We start from the raw sequence: 17,392 nt of genomic DNA, 5'->3' as shown, positions 1-17,392 counted from the left end.
AATAAAAAGACTTGAAGCCTTTGAGATGTGGTTATACAGATGAATGCTAAAGAAAAAGGGAAGATAAATGAAAGAATGGGACAAGGAAGACGAAGAAAATCTTGATTGGCAGACATCAGACAGTGGACTGGCATGAACTACGAGAGACTGCTCAGAGTTGCTGAGGATCTCTCAAAATTCGCAAAGGTGATCGCCGACCTCTGATTGGAGATGGCACTCAAAGAAGAAGGTACTTCTAACTGCATGAATCCACATAGATCTTGATGGTTTGGTCACTTAAACAAAAAGAGAAGAAACAATAGCAAAACATTTTTTTTTTTTGCAAATCCACTCATTGGTATGAAGACTAAGATCCAGATGGATCGATACTACTGTATAGTAAAAAGCACCTTTAAAAATAGGAATATAAGATCTGATAATATCGGATTCTTGACAGATAAGATTAATTTGGACGAAAATTGTCAAGAGGAAGTTAGCAAGGATGCAATGTTTTCATGTACTATCATATTCTGTACAACTCCCCATCCCCTCAAGGATGTACATGTCAGAAATTTGATATAGCTTAATAAAACCATTGTTAAAAAGAACTGATAATTCATTAGTGTTGTGGCAAGATTGGAAAATCACACTAGAAAATTTTTTCAACACCAGCTACCAGCATATTATCCTAAGACCCCCCCCCCCCCCGCCCCATGGAATCAAAGCCTCATTTAGGAAGTCCCTTTGTCATATGCATAGCTCATCATGTGCCTTAAATACATTCAAATTCTCTGCAGACACCATGCTCTCAGCCAATGCATTCACAACTCAGCATGCAAAAAAAAAAACCTGCTTCTCATGCCCTCCTTATAGTTTCCAGGGATGACCTCTTGTTCTACATCTTATGAAAAACCTCTTCAACATTAATCCTATAACAATCCCTTATCAACTTGTACATCTCTATCATATCACCCTTCTTCTTTCTATCCACTAAACTCTGTAAATTGCATCTTCTCAATCTTTCTTCATGTTTAACATTCCAGAAACTATCTTAGTCAATCACCTCTGGACCCTTTCCACCATCTCTTCATCCTTTCGAAACCAGGTGACTAAATCTGTGCATAGTCCATATATGGATTAATCAAGGACTTATATCAGGGGTCTTCAACCTTTCACACAGTGCAGACTGCATTAAAAATTTCAATGAAGCCCATGGACCACTAAGCTATATTGCAGTATTTAGAATTGTAAGATGCTTTCCAGATTCACAAGGAACACTGTTTATTTGATACTTTGCATAAAATTAAACAAATTCAGCTTTAAGAGCATAAGTAGGAGTCTGGTTCATGATAAGTAAATACAATCAATACTTGAAAAAAGATAATTTAATGAAGAAAACATTCGTTTTTTACAATGTCAATGGGCAACTTAGCAATGTTTTTCCTTGGCCAGCTTGTTGATGTTGGCATCAATGTTGGAAGTCGCTATGTGAAGAGTATTCTCAAGATGTTGGTCCGTAATCTGAGTTCTTGTCTTGGACTTCACATGCTTCATTCTGGAGAAGAACTACTCACATAAGTATGTGCTTCCTAACAAAGCGCACATCTTCAAAGCATGCCGGCGAAGATTAGGGAACACATCCTCAGAAATGTAGTCTTTGTAAAATGTAAGCAAGGGCACACTGAATAATTTTTCTCTCAAAGAAGAATTGTTTTGGAGTTCAAGCAGCTCCATTTGTACTGAGCCTGGCATTTTGGCAGCATTGACACCGAATGGCATTGAAAATAAATCTAAATCTCTCTTCGAACTTGCTCAGCAACACGGCTAATTTTGTAGCGTATTCATCAAGAGATGAACAGTTGGACTCAGCGTGAAGTTGAAAATGAGTTGTCTTTTTTTTGTGAGTTGTGCCTCCCAAAATTTGAGCTTGGCCACAAAAGCTTTGATGTGATCAAACAGTGTGCACCAATTGATCTTTGGATTGTAGCAGAGTATTTAGGTCATTCATATGCAACAAGATGTCGGTCACAAAGGCAAAAAGTCTGTCATCCACTTTGGATCGTCAAATTCCGCAATCGGATTCCCCTTGGTTTGCATGAACTGCTGTATTTCACTCAAGTCAAAGACTCTTAAGAACCTTCCCTCTGCTCAACCAACACACATCACTATAATAAACCACATCACCGTGATCCGCTTCGAACTCTTGGAATTGACGATGATTCAATCCTCTTGCCCTAATAATGTTGACAACAGTCACAATAACTTTCATGACATTCTCAAATCCAATAGTTTTTGCACACAAATTCTCCTGGTGGATTAAACAATGGTAATGGACGAAATCTTTTCCTTCTAGTTCCGGTTCTTTCTGTAGCAGCGCAACAAACCCTTTGTTCTTTCCCACCATCAGTTACCACACCCTCGAGGTTGGTTAAGCTGAAGTCGAAACGTTGGAGCATTTTCTTGGCGGCTTCAAGAATATCAGTGCCTTTCGTTATTCCCTTCATAGGTACAAGCGCTAGCAGTTCTTCTGTCACATTGAATTGTTGATCAGTGCCACGGACAAAGATAGCCAGTTGTGCTGTATCCATCACATCTGTGCTCTCATCTAAAGCAAGTGAATGACGTAAATTCGGACGACTGTTATTTTAAAGTTCCTTCAATGTCATTGGCAAGTTATTCGATATGTTGTACTACAGTTACCCCAAACAAACTGTTTTTTAAATGCCTCCTCATTATTTGGGCACAGAATATCCCTAGCAGCAATGAGACACTCTTTCACAAACTCGCCGTCCAAGAAGGCTTTCGATTTTTTAGCAATTTTTTCAACTTACGTAATTTTTTCAACTACATAACTTACTTTGATGCATGCTTCGCTCTCTTCCCTCTGCCTTTTAAAAGTACCCTGCTGGAATTTAAAATAATTTGGAGACGGTTCACTTTGTCCACATGAAGCCACCCTTGAAGGTGATCGAAACTGGATGCATGCTTTGTCTCAGTGTCGTTTTATATTGTATTCTTTTGATACTGACACTGATTCAACAAATTAAACACACTGGCTTATCGTCGATCAGCACAAAAATGTAGAAATAGGTCCACTCTTCATTAAAAACCTGACAAAAATCACTTGATTTACGCTTTTTACTTGTGGATGACATGGTGATGGAAGGCGAATCTAAAAAATGATCCAAAATGGCCGTGTAACGGTTATTATCCACTGAATATGTCTCACACTAATGAAAAGCCTGGCAATATAAAACCACAATAGGCTATGGCTGACACGACGAACCTGTGTGCACTTATATACGAACATCACACTGTTCATGACTGACTGTGGATGGGATCCTCTTGTATTTATATGAAAATAAAGAAGTATCAAGAACCTTCAAGATGTATCTGGAAGGCACTAGACAGCCCACTCGAACGAACTACTGCTTCAGCCATCTACCTGCGGTGTTAGTGCTAGTACTTAAGTACCGCTTGGCGCTGGTAGATGGCTGAAGACGTATGTCTATTTAATATTTATTTTTTAGGATTTTATGTAAAGTATCAAATACACAGCATTCCTTGTGAATATGGAAAGCATCTTACAATTCTAAATACCGCGGTATAGCTTAGCGGTCTGCAGGCTTCATTGAAATTATTCTTTATTTAATCGCGTTTCAATGTTAAGTAGTTATTTTTTCAAAATGGCTGGTGGGCCATGCCAAAGTTCTGCAGGCCACAGGTGGCCCGCTGGCCATACGTTGAAAACCCCTGCCTTATACAATGGAATCAGAATCTCCTTACAAGTCAGTGTCCTCCACATCACTGCCAGAATTCATTGTCCTTAAAATTAACAGATAAGATTAATGCATCTTCTGATTAATGAAAGTTTGAAAACATAACTAAACTTTGGACTCTGTGGTCGAGTCTGAAGGGAAAAAAATACTATTCAGCCAAGGAGACATGAAACTATCTGCAAGGATAGAAAAATGAGAATTCCATGGAAGTTAAGGCAATCATGGAGGAGAAAAAAAATGGGGAGAGGGGAAAGTTTACACTGGCAGAGAAAATATTAGAAAGTAAAGCAGTGCATAAAAGTTAACAAGTTATTGGAAGACTGGTAAGAAAGTAAAAGATAAATATCAAGGTGTCAAATGTTCTGGCCAGTACTGAAAAATCTTAAAAAAAAAAAAGAGGAAAGAGTTTCATGTCACATACTATTAAGGAATCAGCGATTCCTTAATAGTATGTGACATGAAAACAAAAAAAGATATCCTAGAAATTTGGAGTAATTATTATTAAAGTATCTCAATGGAGTCAGAAGATTCATCATGGGAGATCCATTATTTACACAATACATTTCATACTTCTCCTTACTCGGTCACTGACAAAATACTCAACCACCTCTGGAAAACCCATTCACCAACCTCCAAGCAAAAAATCTAGTTCTAACACCTTGCTAACCATACTCTTACACGATTTCCATGGGTGATCTCTTGTACTCTCCTTACCACGTACTGAAAAAAAGTCTTCAGTGTCAATCTTATAAAACACCTTTGATAACTTATATGCTTTATCACGCCACCTCTTTTTCACCTATCAACTAGTTTTCGAAACCTATAGACCATCAAAATATTCTCTCTGGGAGCATTCCACAGACCTGCCACAATCTTTGTCAATCACCTATGGATTTTCTCCACCACTTCATTCCCATGGAATCTGAGTGTCCAGATCTGCATGCAGTAGTCTAGATGTGACAATGTTAAGACAGCAAAAAAAAAAATTTTCTAATGCTAAAGGTAGGAAGCAGATTACTATTCTGTTCACTTTTTAATTTCAATAATCAATCTTTCTGAAACAGACAGATGCCTTTAAGGACTTTTGCTACACTCAACCCAAGAAGAAAAGTTACAGCAGCATTTAAAGTTATAAAGAATCATTACTGGCTAACAATGCCACAGAACATTGTAATTTAAAGCTTCTTTTAATCTATCACTCCAGGGAGAAGAAAAAAAAAAAAATCAGTGAAGTACTTCATGTCAGAAACAATAAATTCCATCCTCACTGGAGATCTATGAATCAGAGAAGTGATTTGCAGATCACTATTTCAACAGTTTAAAGTCTTTAAAGTTTTACAGTTTTTGGTAATGTATTGAGTTATTCTATATCAGTGGGCTTAGATTTAAAAAAGTGTGCAAGTCCTATTCCCCAGCAACATTACAATATAACTGTGGTAATGATAATGCAATTTTTTCAGTTACATTGTACAAATGCACAATCTAAACAACTGCTCATGTATATATAATATGTGAATATTACTGACTCATTGCAGGAGGGACATTCTAAATATCACAATACCTGTTATACAACATTTTAAATTCATTTCTTATATAGTCCCAACTCCATGCAAATTTTTAAGCAAAAAAAAACTAATTCCTCTCGCATCTAATTTCTAGGGGTAGCTTATTACTTTTACTCCTTCACATCCAGCTTCTCTAATGAATAAACAAAAACTTTTGAGGTCTTTCAATATAGTATAGATCTCAGGATTACTTAGATCAAAATTTATTAGATTTCTGGGAAACAATCTGATACTGATCTGATTACTGATCAAAATATCAAATTGACATCTTTTGTATGAGTGGATGATCCAAATATTTAGCTGCCTGATGTTTATTAGGCAGCTAAATATTTGGATCTAAACTAACTAAAGTTTCAATGCTTATATCAAATGTGAAATTAATGGATATATATATATATATATATAAAACATACTAATGCTACATGCTATCTGGTGGATCTATTCCCATTTGAGGCGAGGAGAGGGGTGAGAATGAAATCTGGGGGAGGATGAAGTTCAGAGAGATGTTCAATGAATCATTCCACAAATATTGCCCTTATACAGAGACAGTTGTTCTTCCACTGTATGAGGACTGGATCAGACCACACTTATGCTACTACAGTGAAACTTAGTCACCTAGTTTTTTAAAAAAAAGAACATTTTGTATGTTAACCTGCCTGGTTGGCATGTCTGCTCTCCAGCCAAGAAGCTGCAGGTTTGAATCCCACCATGGATGTTTGTGACTATCCTACAAACTGTGTAGTAAAATGGAATCTGCGACCCTACAACTTATTCTAGCAGAAGACTTCATTCCCAAAACCTGGTGAGATACAGGAGTGACCATACGGTGTCTACGGATGTCAAATGCAAATTTATTTTATATGTTAACTCTATGAAATTATCTAGACAAAGTAAAATAAAGTTTTCCTAAATATTGGAATGTTCTATCATAATTTTCAAAACACATGAATTTATAGGAGAGAAAAACAAAATGTGATTGTCTTAGACCAAAAAAGAACTCGAGAAAAATAACTAAGATTTTCCCATCAAATAGCAGTCAGATTTCTTTCCAAGATGAGGTATCAGTAAAGCTGTTGTAGTATTGTCTGTCATATTTCCTTAAGTTTTTTTTTCTTTCACTGCAAGAAAGGCAGTATGATTATATCCTGTATGAGACTTCAAGGAGATTGGAGTAGCAGCAGCAATAATTATGGAGTTAGTTTCATGCTTCATACTTCTGTATTTTGCTAATTGTAGGAATGTGTTGAATGAAATAATTCACCTGGCTGAATTACACAGAACTTCCAGTGAAGTTTGTTGCCTACTGTGAGGATTTACTGTATTTCTGTAGCCTGTGGAGGGCATCTGTCCCAGGTGCAACAAAATTAGGTTGCAACACATGTCCAATAAATCAGAACAAAAAGTTATTTTATGTATTAATATTTATTAGTATTTTTTGACGAAAAAAAATCATTTAAAAACAAACTAAAAGAAATTCTTCAATTGGAAAGAATATTTCCCTGGGTACAAAATGGGGGGGTTGATTCGTTCTCCCCGAACTCCATAAAAACTCGGCTACGTCATTGGTGAGGACACACCCACAAGAGCAGCGGTCTTTAAACTGCATTGATACCAAATTCAGCGTTCCCAGCCTATAAGAAATTAGGTAGGCTTTGTTCGAAAAAGGACTATAACATTCCTTTCTTTACATGAAATAGGATCGAGGCTTCATTTTCAGGAAAAGGAAAAAAAAACACTTACCCACAGAATATTATGAATACAAGTCAAGCGGTCTAATCGCTAAGATATAAGCATATCTTCAATAATTGAAGGAATTCACAAATAATTATTTACTTCCGATTACTACTAACGCATATTTCGAATCGCAAATTGCTTCGAATTCTATTAACTTAGTGAGCGAAAAATTTTTTTTTTCTCTTCCTAACAGAAAGCATTCAGTGGGCCCATTTCAAGATAAGCTTTGCATCTTTCGTATGGCTCCTAACGATTTCATCGAGCTCGCTAAGGTCTTGCCCCCTTTCCCCGCATTGCAGGGTTTTGTGGCATGACTACGTCACCAATTAACTCCCATTGGAAGCAAAAGATAACAGCAGCAATTTTTTTCAAGAGGTTATCTTTCCACTGCGACTTTTTTTTTTATCCACCCAACAGCTGTTTCAATACTCTTTAGTTTCTCAATCAACGCTCATGAAACGATAAGCTAAGGCATCCGCATAACACCTCCTAATCAGAATTAATCAGCACATAAACCCTTTGATTATGATAACTAAAAATAATCTTATTTCACTTGATGATCGTGACACTTGCAGTAACAAGCCTACTAAATCTATCCATTTAGTCATATATTACAATCATTACGCATAATATTTGAATTTGGATAACTCTAAATCACTTCTTACTACCCATTATAAGATAAACTATTAAGGTTCAAGTTCTTACTCATTAATTGGCGAAAAGTTACAAAAAGAACACCACACTTCTTGAAACTCCTCCCTAAGCAAATACAAGTCATCCATTTGCCCACGGTAACATGGTATTTCTCATTCACAATAATTTCATGTTCTAATTCGATCACCGCGCCATCTATGGTAATGCACCATACGGTTTAAAAGGCAACGACAGCATGAATACAAAATAATGACACAAAAGTAGAATTTCTTTTAAAATTCCACCAGGAACATTTGACTCTGTAAGTGCTTTCCATCTATTCTTTATCCATTGCTGTTAATCTTTGAAGTTTATTGAAACTTTTATTCTTATATGGTGAATATAAGAATATTCACCATATAAGTGACTTAACCAAAAGACATAGTTGCGTTGCTGAGTGATCAGTGCGGAAAGATGTATCATTCATGTGGTGAGTTTACAGTTGCTGAAGTTACAGAGACGCACATCAACATTCAGCTAACGCCTTTTATTCCCTAATAGGGAGTAGGAGAGGCCTTTATACCCTATCTAGCTTTTGGAGACTGAGTGGGCAGTTCAATCTCCATCGGTAGCCAATTAGAGATATTGGGCCAATGTCTATCACTAATTATAGGCGGCTACTGATGAAGAGACTAGCAACCAAGTGCTGCCATCTCTTGGTGCCTAACCCTAACAGGATTTGTTATTGTCTGAAATAATGTGGGTACTGCGGTCGATTTTCTTGAGTTTATGGGACGACAAACCCGAGTTTCCTGAAGGAAAATCCTGCTTGCCCATGCCAGAGATCGACTAACTCGGGAACCGGCCAACGATAGGCTTAGAAAAAGTTCCTCCAGTCGGCGACTAGACTTGAACCTAGCTTCGAGCGGCCAAGCGCAGAAGACGCAAGCGACGCTTCCACTGAGCTACATAAGCTCTATATCAACATTGTTGCTGTAGATTAAGAAAAGGTAAGTCCAGCATATTAAAAAATATGAATGTGAACACAGCTGTGGGACTGTTGTGAGCCCAATAATCCATACGACGCCTCGATCAGGGCTCATATGGATTATTGTGCACAGATTTGGAAAGGGTACAGAGAAGATTCACAAAGGTAGTCAGTGGCCTTTGGAATGTGGAGCACGAGGACAGATTGAGAGAATGCATGTTGCAGGGCCTCGTGAATATGAGGGAGGGGGGGATATGTCTGAGACATAAGCTGGTCAGCAGAGCCGCATTTATACTTTTGGAGGCCCTAGGCGCAACATCATTATGAGGCCTCAAAAAACAAGCATTTTTTTTTTTTTTAGTTTATTGAAAATAAAAGTCAACATTTTCATAACAACTCATTTTAATAACATAATACAACATTGGAATACATATATTTGCATTTTAAAAAAAAGTATAAAAATAAATCAGTTTAAATTTAAATAAAAAAATTAATAACTAAAAGTTTTTTTTTCTGGCTTTGATTTTAGCAAATATATCTATAATGTCATCATAATTAATCGAGTCCATTACATCTGATGCAATGCATAATAACGACAGGTCACGTGTTTTATTTTGGTGCAAGTTGCTTAAATAATTTTTTATTCGTTTCAACACTAAAAATGAGCGTTCAGTTCATTTTTATTTTTGTTTTTAAAATTGTTTCTACGTTCGGAAGAGTAGACCTTAACCCATCGTTTATAAATTTGCACATATTTTTAATTGAAGAATTTTCTTCCTTTATCATTATTGAAAATTGCTTAACTTCATCAGTAAATTTTTCTGGATCAATATCAGTCCTATAAGTTTGTAAAATTTTATTAATGCTAGTCTTGTACTTGTATCGATCTATATTTTTCTTCAAAAAATGTCAAACATATTTAATTTGTCGAAATAGCTTTTTGTTCTTTCATTAATTTCCAAAATTAGCTTATCGCAAATGACATTAAAAGTGTTCTCAGCTAAATGTTCTTTCCCATGTAATATAATCTCATCGTTAGATTGTGAAACTTCGTCACTCATTTTTTTTAACTCTTTCCTTTTCATCTTTAAATTTTGTCTCATCTGTTAATAAATTCCCTTCTTCATTTACAGCAGCAAAACTATTTCTTATATCTAAAATAAAACCAACTAAAACAAACCAACAAAACAAATCCATATCGGGATCTTGTAGAGATTTACTAGTAGCATTTATTCGTTGTAAAATTTTGTCCCACATAACTGTTAAAATTGCTGTTTCTGGTCTGTCAAAATGTTCACCCAATGGTGAGCTCTCTAATTTAGAAATAGGTTTTTCATGAGGAGAAATGGATAGTTCAAGTAATGCGTCTTTGATTTGTTTATATCCACGTTTCAAAGCCAATATGACAGGGGTGTCAACTAATATTTGCATAAGATTGACATTGTCCATACAGATATACCTGCGATCTAGAAAAAAAATCAACTAACGCCTTTTATTCCCTAATAGGGAGTAGGCGAGGCCTTTATACTCTATCTAGCTTTTGGAGACTGAGTGGGCAGTTCAATCTGCGATCTAGCTTTTTCAAAATGGAGTGTAAGGTATAAGATTTGTAATTTATGTTTAGACAAAGAAAAAAAATTCTCGTAATATTAGTTATTATTATTACAATATATTATTATAATTATCATAATATTAATTAGTCATACCGCGCGGTTAGCCTAGTGGCTTTGCGCTGTCTATGACACTTTATATGACATGGGTTTCTTGTTTCCCTTATGGCAATCTTTATTCTTGAAAAAAGTATTAACCGGTCAAAATTAAATGCTCGGTCAGACAAGGAGACAGTCTCTCTATGATCCTCTTTGGTCTCGCCTTAGAGCCGGTAATACGAGAAATATCTAAGCATCCCGGCATAGCGGGCACTCACATAGGAGGTGAAGGAAAAACAAAAGTGCTCGCCTATGCCGACGATGTAATACTAACCGTAACTACAGTCCTTCACACTCGCATACAACATACTCAAAAAATTTGAAAAAGCGTCAGCACTCAAAGTAAACCTTCACAAGTGCCAAGCGATGTTCGTCGGCAGGTGGGTAAAAAGGCCTACCATGCCGAACGACATAAAAATAGACAAACACCTACCACTACTGGGGATCGTCATAGGAGAACAAATCCAACACAACACACAATGGGAGCTTGCACATACAAAAATAACCAAGAAAATTACACAGATGAGACACAGACAACTATCACTAACAAGTAAAGCTAAAATATGCAATCAATACCTACTATCTAAGATATGGTACCTCATGAACAATACCAACTACAACGGTCAAGCAGTAGACAGAATACACAGAGAATGCGCAAAGTTCATCTGGGGTTTCAAATACGAACCCATCAGAAGATCCACAATATTCCATGACATCGAGGCGGGAGGACTCGGCTTAATAAACGTACACCTAAAAACTCTAAGTGCGAGAGCAAAAATCATAGAGAGAGCTTACACAGAGGAAAAAGCATGGAGCGCATATATAATATATATAATATATTATATGCAGAAGATAATGCCCGACAAAGTAATATGTTCCCTTCCGCGCTCGAGTGGCAAAACACCCAGAATGTTCCACGAGATTGCGGAAGGTTACAACTTCATTAACAAATACGTAGGAATAAACGAATTCTTGAAGATGAGACCTAAAGCAGCACATATCAAACTCACGCGCACAGTTATACCACCACCACAACACCGGGAGATTGAAAGAGGGACACTAGGACTATCAAAGGCACTTAAAAAAGCCTTCAATCTGCCCATAAACCCCAAATTAAAAACCTTCTACTACAAAGTACACCACGCTTGTTTGCCCACCAAAATGTGGTGCACAGCGAAAGGAATCCCTCTTCAAGGCCCCGCCAGATGTCATTTTTGCCCCCAACCAGAAACACTTTACCACTTAATGATGTACTGCCCTCACACCTCCCGAATATGGAACACGGTTCAAACATTCATAAAACACAAACAACCCTTTACAGAACACACGTTATACTGGCTAAACGAAGGGAAAATTAACACAACTAAAGCAATCATCATCATAACAACCATGTACTCGATTTGGACATACAGATGCGACAAAATTTACGGAAGGGAAACAGGACCAGACATACTGAAGAAAATAAACAACATATTAAAAGAAACAATCACAGATACCATAAACAGAAACAAAATAACAAAACACCAATGGCGACAAATAGGTCTCATCTCAGAATTTGAAGAACAACTGCAAATCATAGAAATAAAGGACCCACCATAAATTTAAAAAAAAAAAAAAAAAAAAAAAAAACATATACACGATAAAATATACATAAGCGAAAGAAAAGCAAAAGCATATTGTAAACTTCTTCATTAAGCTGTATAACCACTTGTACATTAATTGCTTTATGCTATAATTAGTTGTAATTCTGTGCATAATATTTGAACAATTATAGAGGTAGTAGTTTAGTTTTATGCATCAAAAAATGTCAATGACGGTTTATATAGTGGAAGAAGTCGATGACATTTTGCTGATCCGGTGGGTAACTCAAATATCTGCCAAAATGTAACCCTCTCTTTCTATGTTAAAACAAATACTACATATGTATATAGACATTTGCAATCTGAAAGTGATAAGGTATATGTAAACAGCGCTTAACACTTCATGATAAATTAATAATGTATAATCCCAACTATATCTGTATAATCCCAACTATATCTGTATAATCCAAACTATAATCTGTATAATCCAAATGTATAATGTACAATCCAAAATGTTCACAGCCAAATGTAAAAGTGTCAAGTCAAACATAACAAAGGGCTAAGTTATGTTACATTAAAAGAAAAATACTGCTCAACTCATGTAAAAAGGACTGTAGGAAGAAGTAGACACTGAGCAGATTACTGATGTTAAAAATAAGGAAAAATAAATTGTACATAATATATTATTAAGACCAAGAATGTAAATCAAAATGCCAATCAAAATAAGCATTCTATGTACAAATGTATATATATTTATTTGGAATGTATGTAGATGCTTTATGGTTAATAAAATATTACTATTCCTAGTGACTTTGCGCTTCGCAACCATATGTCTGAGGAAGGAGTGTCCCAGGTTCGATTCCCGTTGTAGACGTGAGGAATTTGAGGATCTTTTTCAGGCATAGCCAAGTTAGCCGGTCTTGGGCGCGGTCAGTAGGATTTTTTCCGCCAGTTTATCTGGCGTTTTGCCGGTTTGCCTGTTTCGCAAAACAGGCAAACCGGCCCCGTGAACATACACCTCTACAGTCAAAAATATATCCCTCCCCGCAGCGGCAGACCAGGCGACGGATCGGTTGGGAGTGGTACTAACAAGTAGTCGCATCTAAGTAACACGCGGGCCCTGCATAGGAAGCGGGAATAACGCGAAGAAAAAGAAGATCATAATATTAATTAGTTATAATGCTTAAAAGAATATTGCAGTTTTTTAACCACGCTGATTAAAATAAACATTTCATTTTGAACTTCCTGATGAACCAGCATTACTTATTCTACACTGCAACGAGTTTGGGCGATGTCAACTACATCAGTAGATTCGTCCAACTGAAATGAAAAGATCTTGACAATCCTTAATATCCTGCATGAGTTGCTCTTTTAGATCCGAATTTATTTCTTCTACTCGTTTTGCAACTGCATTTCGTTGATAGCAGCAACTATTTCTGATTTATTTTCAGATTTTTTTTCAGATAAATTTTTGAAATAAAATTTAATTTAATATAATTGAATTATAAACTGGAATTATTGTACAAAAAATATTTATTTTAATATTTTAATTAACGTAAATTTTAAATAGAACCATAATATACATTATTATTTGATAAATAGGTTAATATTATTTATTTGCTTTATCGTATTCGGACTCATCTATACATTATTTTGAAAATTGAGACAAAATAAATTTGCGATCGACCCCCTAAAGCATTATGAGATCTACCCGTAGATCTCGATCGACGCTATTGACACCCCTGCAATATAGCGTCAGCTCTTGCTTCACCTCGTTTCACTTAGTCTTTTAACTGTTAAAGATTTTTTTTTCTAAATGTTTAAGGAGAATACCCCATATTCTTGTTGAAGATGAAAAGTAATTGTATATACATTTTGAATATATACCATGCTCTAGTCATTTAAGGAATGACTAGAGCATGGTATATAATGTGCAGAGGGACAATGTTTTTTCTGCCTAGCTTTAGGCCTTTAGTTTTTATATTATAAATTTAATATTTAAAAATAAGTATTTTATTTTACAACTATAACTACGCTGGGTTTTTTTTAATTGTTCTTTGTGTGGAGTAAGGTTTTGAAATGTAACCCCAATAGAGAGTGAGGCCCCAGCTTGCACCTCATGCGCCTAATGGTAAATGCGGCCCTGCTGCAGAGGTTGTTATCAGGTAGACATGGAAGAGATTTTTCATAGAATGAGAGAGGGGAGTAGAACAAAAGGCCATTGCTGGAAACTGTATAAGGAGGGTGTGAGCAATGCAGTGAGAAGTAGGTTCTTTACATGGAGGGTGGTTGGTGAGTCGAATGCGTTGCTTGAATGTGTTGTGGATGTGGGCAGATTGAATCAGTTTAAGACGCGGTTGGATCAACATTGAATGCAATAGTGAGTACCTCCCATGATGAGTCTCTGACTCCATGGAGGTCAAATGTTAATAATAATAATAATAATAATAATAATAATAATAATAATAATAATAATAATAATAATAATATTGATGGCATTGGTTTGCATAAGGAAACTGATGAGGCTAGAGACTTGGGGATAATTGTGGACAAAAAAGAGTTAAACTTCAGAGGGCATATTACAAAAGTTGGTAATATAGCTCAACGCATTACTTGGATGTTGAAAAATACACTAGTAAGTATAGATAAGGAACTTATTATCCCTCTTTAGAAGGCTATGATTCGGCCACAGATTGACTACTGTGTACACCATCCCTGCTCACTGTACACTGAGCAGGGATGGTGTTTTATATAGCCGGCAAAGGTTGGTCGACTAGTAGAGCCTCTGCTACTAATGGCTCAGTTAAGTAAGTATGAGCGCGGTTAGTAGTTCGGAAGGGTTCGATGAGTCTTTGGACTCCCTGGGGGTGTCAAACCATAATAATAATAATGACGACTGTTAACCAATCAGAGATAGCTAACCCAAGACTATCACTAATTTTAAGTCGTCCATTAAAGAGACGCTAGCAAGTGCCGCCATCTTTTGATCATTAATTCTAATACAATACTTCAAGAAAAATGAGCTAAAGTCTTTCATTTCCTTATAAGGAGTAGGTGACCCTTTTAGCGCTAACTTTTCGAGGCTGAATGGACAGTTCAGTCTCCACCTCTAGCCAGTGGTGCACTCAGCATTTAATCTTGGGGGGTCGAGTTGAGTAGATGATTTGAGAATACACACTACGCATCACATACGACCAATGACTGAGCATCTGCAATGATCGCTAATTCATAAGTAGTATAGAAATAGAAGACACCATGCAACATAAATAAAAAAAATGAATTTTAATTAGGAAAAGATTTTTGGAAAATTTTCTATTGTATTTTTCCTTTTTCTTTTCGGGGACAGGGCCCTTTGGCCCCCTCCCTGGGTGCGCCACTGCCTCTAGCCAATCAGAGAAAGCAAAACCCAGACGATTAGTACTTATAAGCGGCAATCGATGAAGGGATTTGACTGGCAAACAAGTAATGCTATCTTGTGACCTGTGAGAAAAAATCCCTTTTATCCATGCCAGAGATCGACTAATACGGGTACTGGTCGAAGAAAGCCTTAGAAAAAAATCCTTTATTCGGCAACTAGACATTAATTTAAATCAATCTTCTGCCGACCTAGCTCGCAGAACGCAAATGCTACTTCCATTATCCTTACTGAATTAGTATGAGTTCGGTCGATATTCTTAAGTTAACTGGACGAAAAACCCGAGTTTCTGGGAGAAAAAACCCTCTTGCGCATGCCAGAGATCAACTAACTTGGGAATCGGTCGAAGGAAGGCTTAGAAAAAGTCGCTCTGGTTGCCAACTAAAGTGGTACACAGTAATCGCCTTCAGCGGGCAAGCACTGAGGAGCGCATACGCTAATTCCACTGAGCTACACAGGCGCTTAGAAAGATATATTTGTAAAATAAGGCACATTTATTATTTATTAGATATCATTAAATATTAAATTATAAAATATAATTTATCACATAAAGAATATAACTGTAAATTGTGAAAGACCTGTGTAGCTCAGTGGAAGTGGCGCTTGCGTCCTCTGCGCTTGGCGCTCGAAGTTTGACTTAAGTTCAAGTCTTTAACTTAAGATCAAGACTGGAGGGACTTTTTCTAAACCTTTCTTCGACCGGCTCCCGAGTTAGTCGATCTCTGGGACTGGCAAGCGAATTTTTCCTCCCAGAAACTCTGGCTTTTCATCACGTAAATTCAAGAAAATCGACCGTATTACCCACATTATTTCAGACAATGACATATCTTGTTAGGGTTAGGAACCAATAGATGGCAGCATTTGCTTGCAAGGCTCTTCGTCGGTCGCTGCTATGATTAATGATAGATATGGGCCAGCTATCTCTGATTCGCGTTGATTTTTTAACTGTTAATTGTTGTTCGATATCCTTACCTCTGGTACAACTTCCTGGATTCAGGCACCACAGCCTCAACATTTCTGTCAGTCCTTTAAAATATTCTTCATAGGATCTTGTTAGTAGTTCTTGTTTCTCTTTCATGAAGCATCTTGTAGAGAAGTATAAATATGACCTCCTCCATTTTTTGGGGGTTTTCTTCTACTCACTCCAAAATTCTTACGATGGAGATATAAAACAGTACTATTCTTCTGTTTCCTGTGGTTCTGATTAACAGTGCCTTATTTCTATTAACTATTTAATTTCTCTAAGTTAATGCCTAGATGGATGCACTTTCACTATAAACCCTTCTTAAGAATCTCTTTAAAATTTACCTCACCAAGTCATCTATACAGTTTCTCAAAGTACAATTTCAGTCTCTTTAATTATCTCTTCTTCTATTGGAATTGACTGAAGTCTATCTATCATAACATTCATTTTGGCTACTAACTTTCAAAGTATTCCAAATTGTTTCTTGTAATTGTCTTCTAGGCATCTTCGCATTTCTTATTGTAATATATCTATATTTTTCCTGTTTAGTGTTTCTCACTTTTTAAAATAAGAAAGCTAAATCAAAGACCTGTGTAAATCAGTGGAATTGGCGTTTGCATCCTCTGAATGACTGCAGTTCTAGTCTTACTAGTCAATGACTAGAGGAACTTTTACTAAAGATTTCTTCCACCAGTGCTCGAATTAGTCGATTTTGAAACCTGGCAAGTGGGTTTTTCCTTCCGGAAACTCGACTTTTTCTCCCCATAAACTCAAGAAAATGGCTCATAGAAAGGACACTATTTCAAAAAATATCATATTGAGTTATGGATCAAGATATTGTGACACTTGTCAGTGTTGCGCTATCTTGAATCTCTTCATATGATTCTGCTTTTAATTTGTAAGATTTGGGCTTGCTATCTCTGATTGACCAGCACTGGAGATGCAAGTCACCAAATGTTTGGCATTTCAAGCTTGGAGATATCCTTAATTCTCCTAAAGATAGATATGGTTAAAAAGGACCTCGCCTATTCTCTATATGAGAATAA

General features: G+C 36.5%; 1 protein-coding gene across 2 annotated transcripts in view; it reads right to left on the bottom strand.

Moving 5' to 3' along the window:
- Window positions 1-7,872, bottom strand: part of Tbcc (Tubulin-binding cofactor C) — a 28,445-nt gene extending 20,573 nt beyond the window's left edge. Inside the window, exon 1 of one of the 2 annotated variants that reach the window (XM_090410126.1) lies at window positions 7,763-7,872. The gene's annotated coding sequence lies outside the window, so the exon portion shown is untranslated. Of the gene's footprint in view, window positions 1-7,063; window positions 7,247-7,762 lie in introns of those variants that run through there. The other variant, XM_090410127.1, reaches the window with a different exon arrangement.
- Between the last annotated feature and the right edge of the window lie 9,520 nt (window positions 7,873-17,392).

This window comes from Typopeltis vanoorti, chromosome 20 (genome assembly GCF_054136105.1).
Source record: "Typopeltis vanoorti isolate ZY-2024b chromosome 20, IOZ_Tvanoo_1.0, whole genome shotgun sequence".
In the NCBI taxonomy this organism is placed as follows: Eukaryota; Metazoa; Arthropoda; class Arachnida; order Uropygi; family Thelyphonidae; genus Typopeltis; species Typopeltis vanoorti.
Note: the sequence above shows the minus strand (reverse complement) of the source record. Positions and strands in the feature narration are given on the sequence as shown.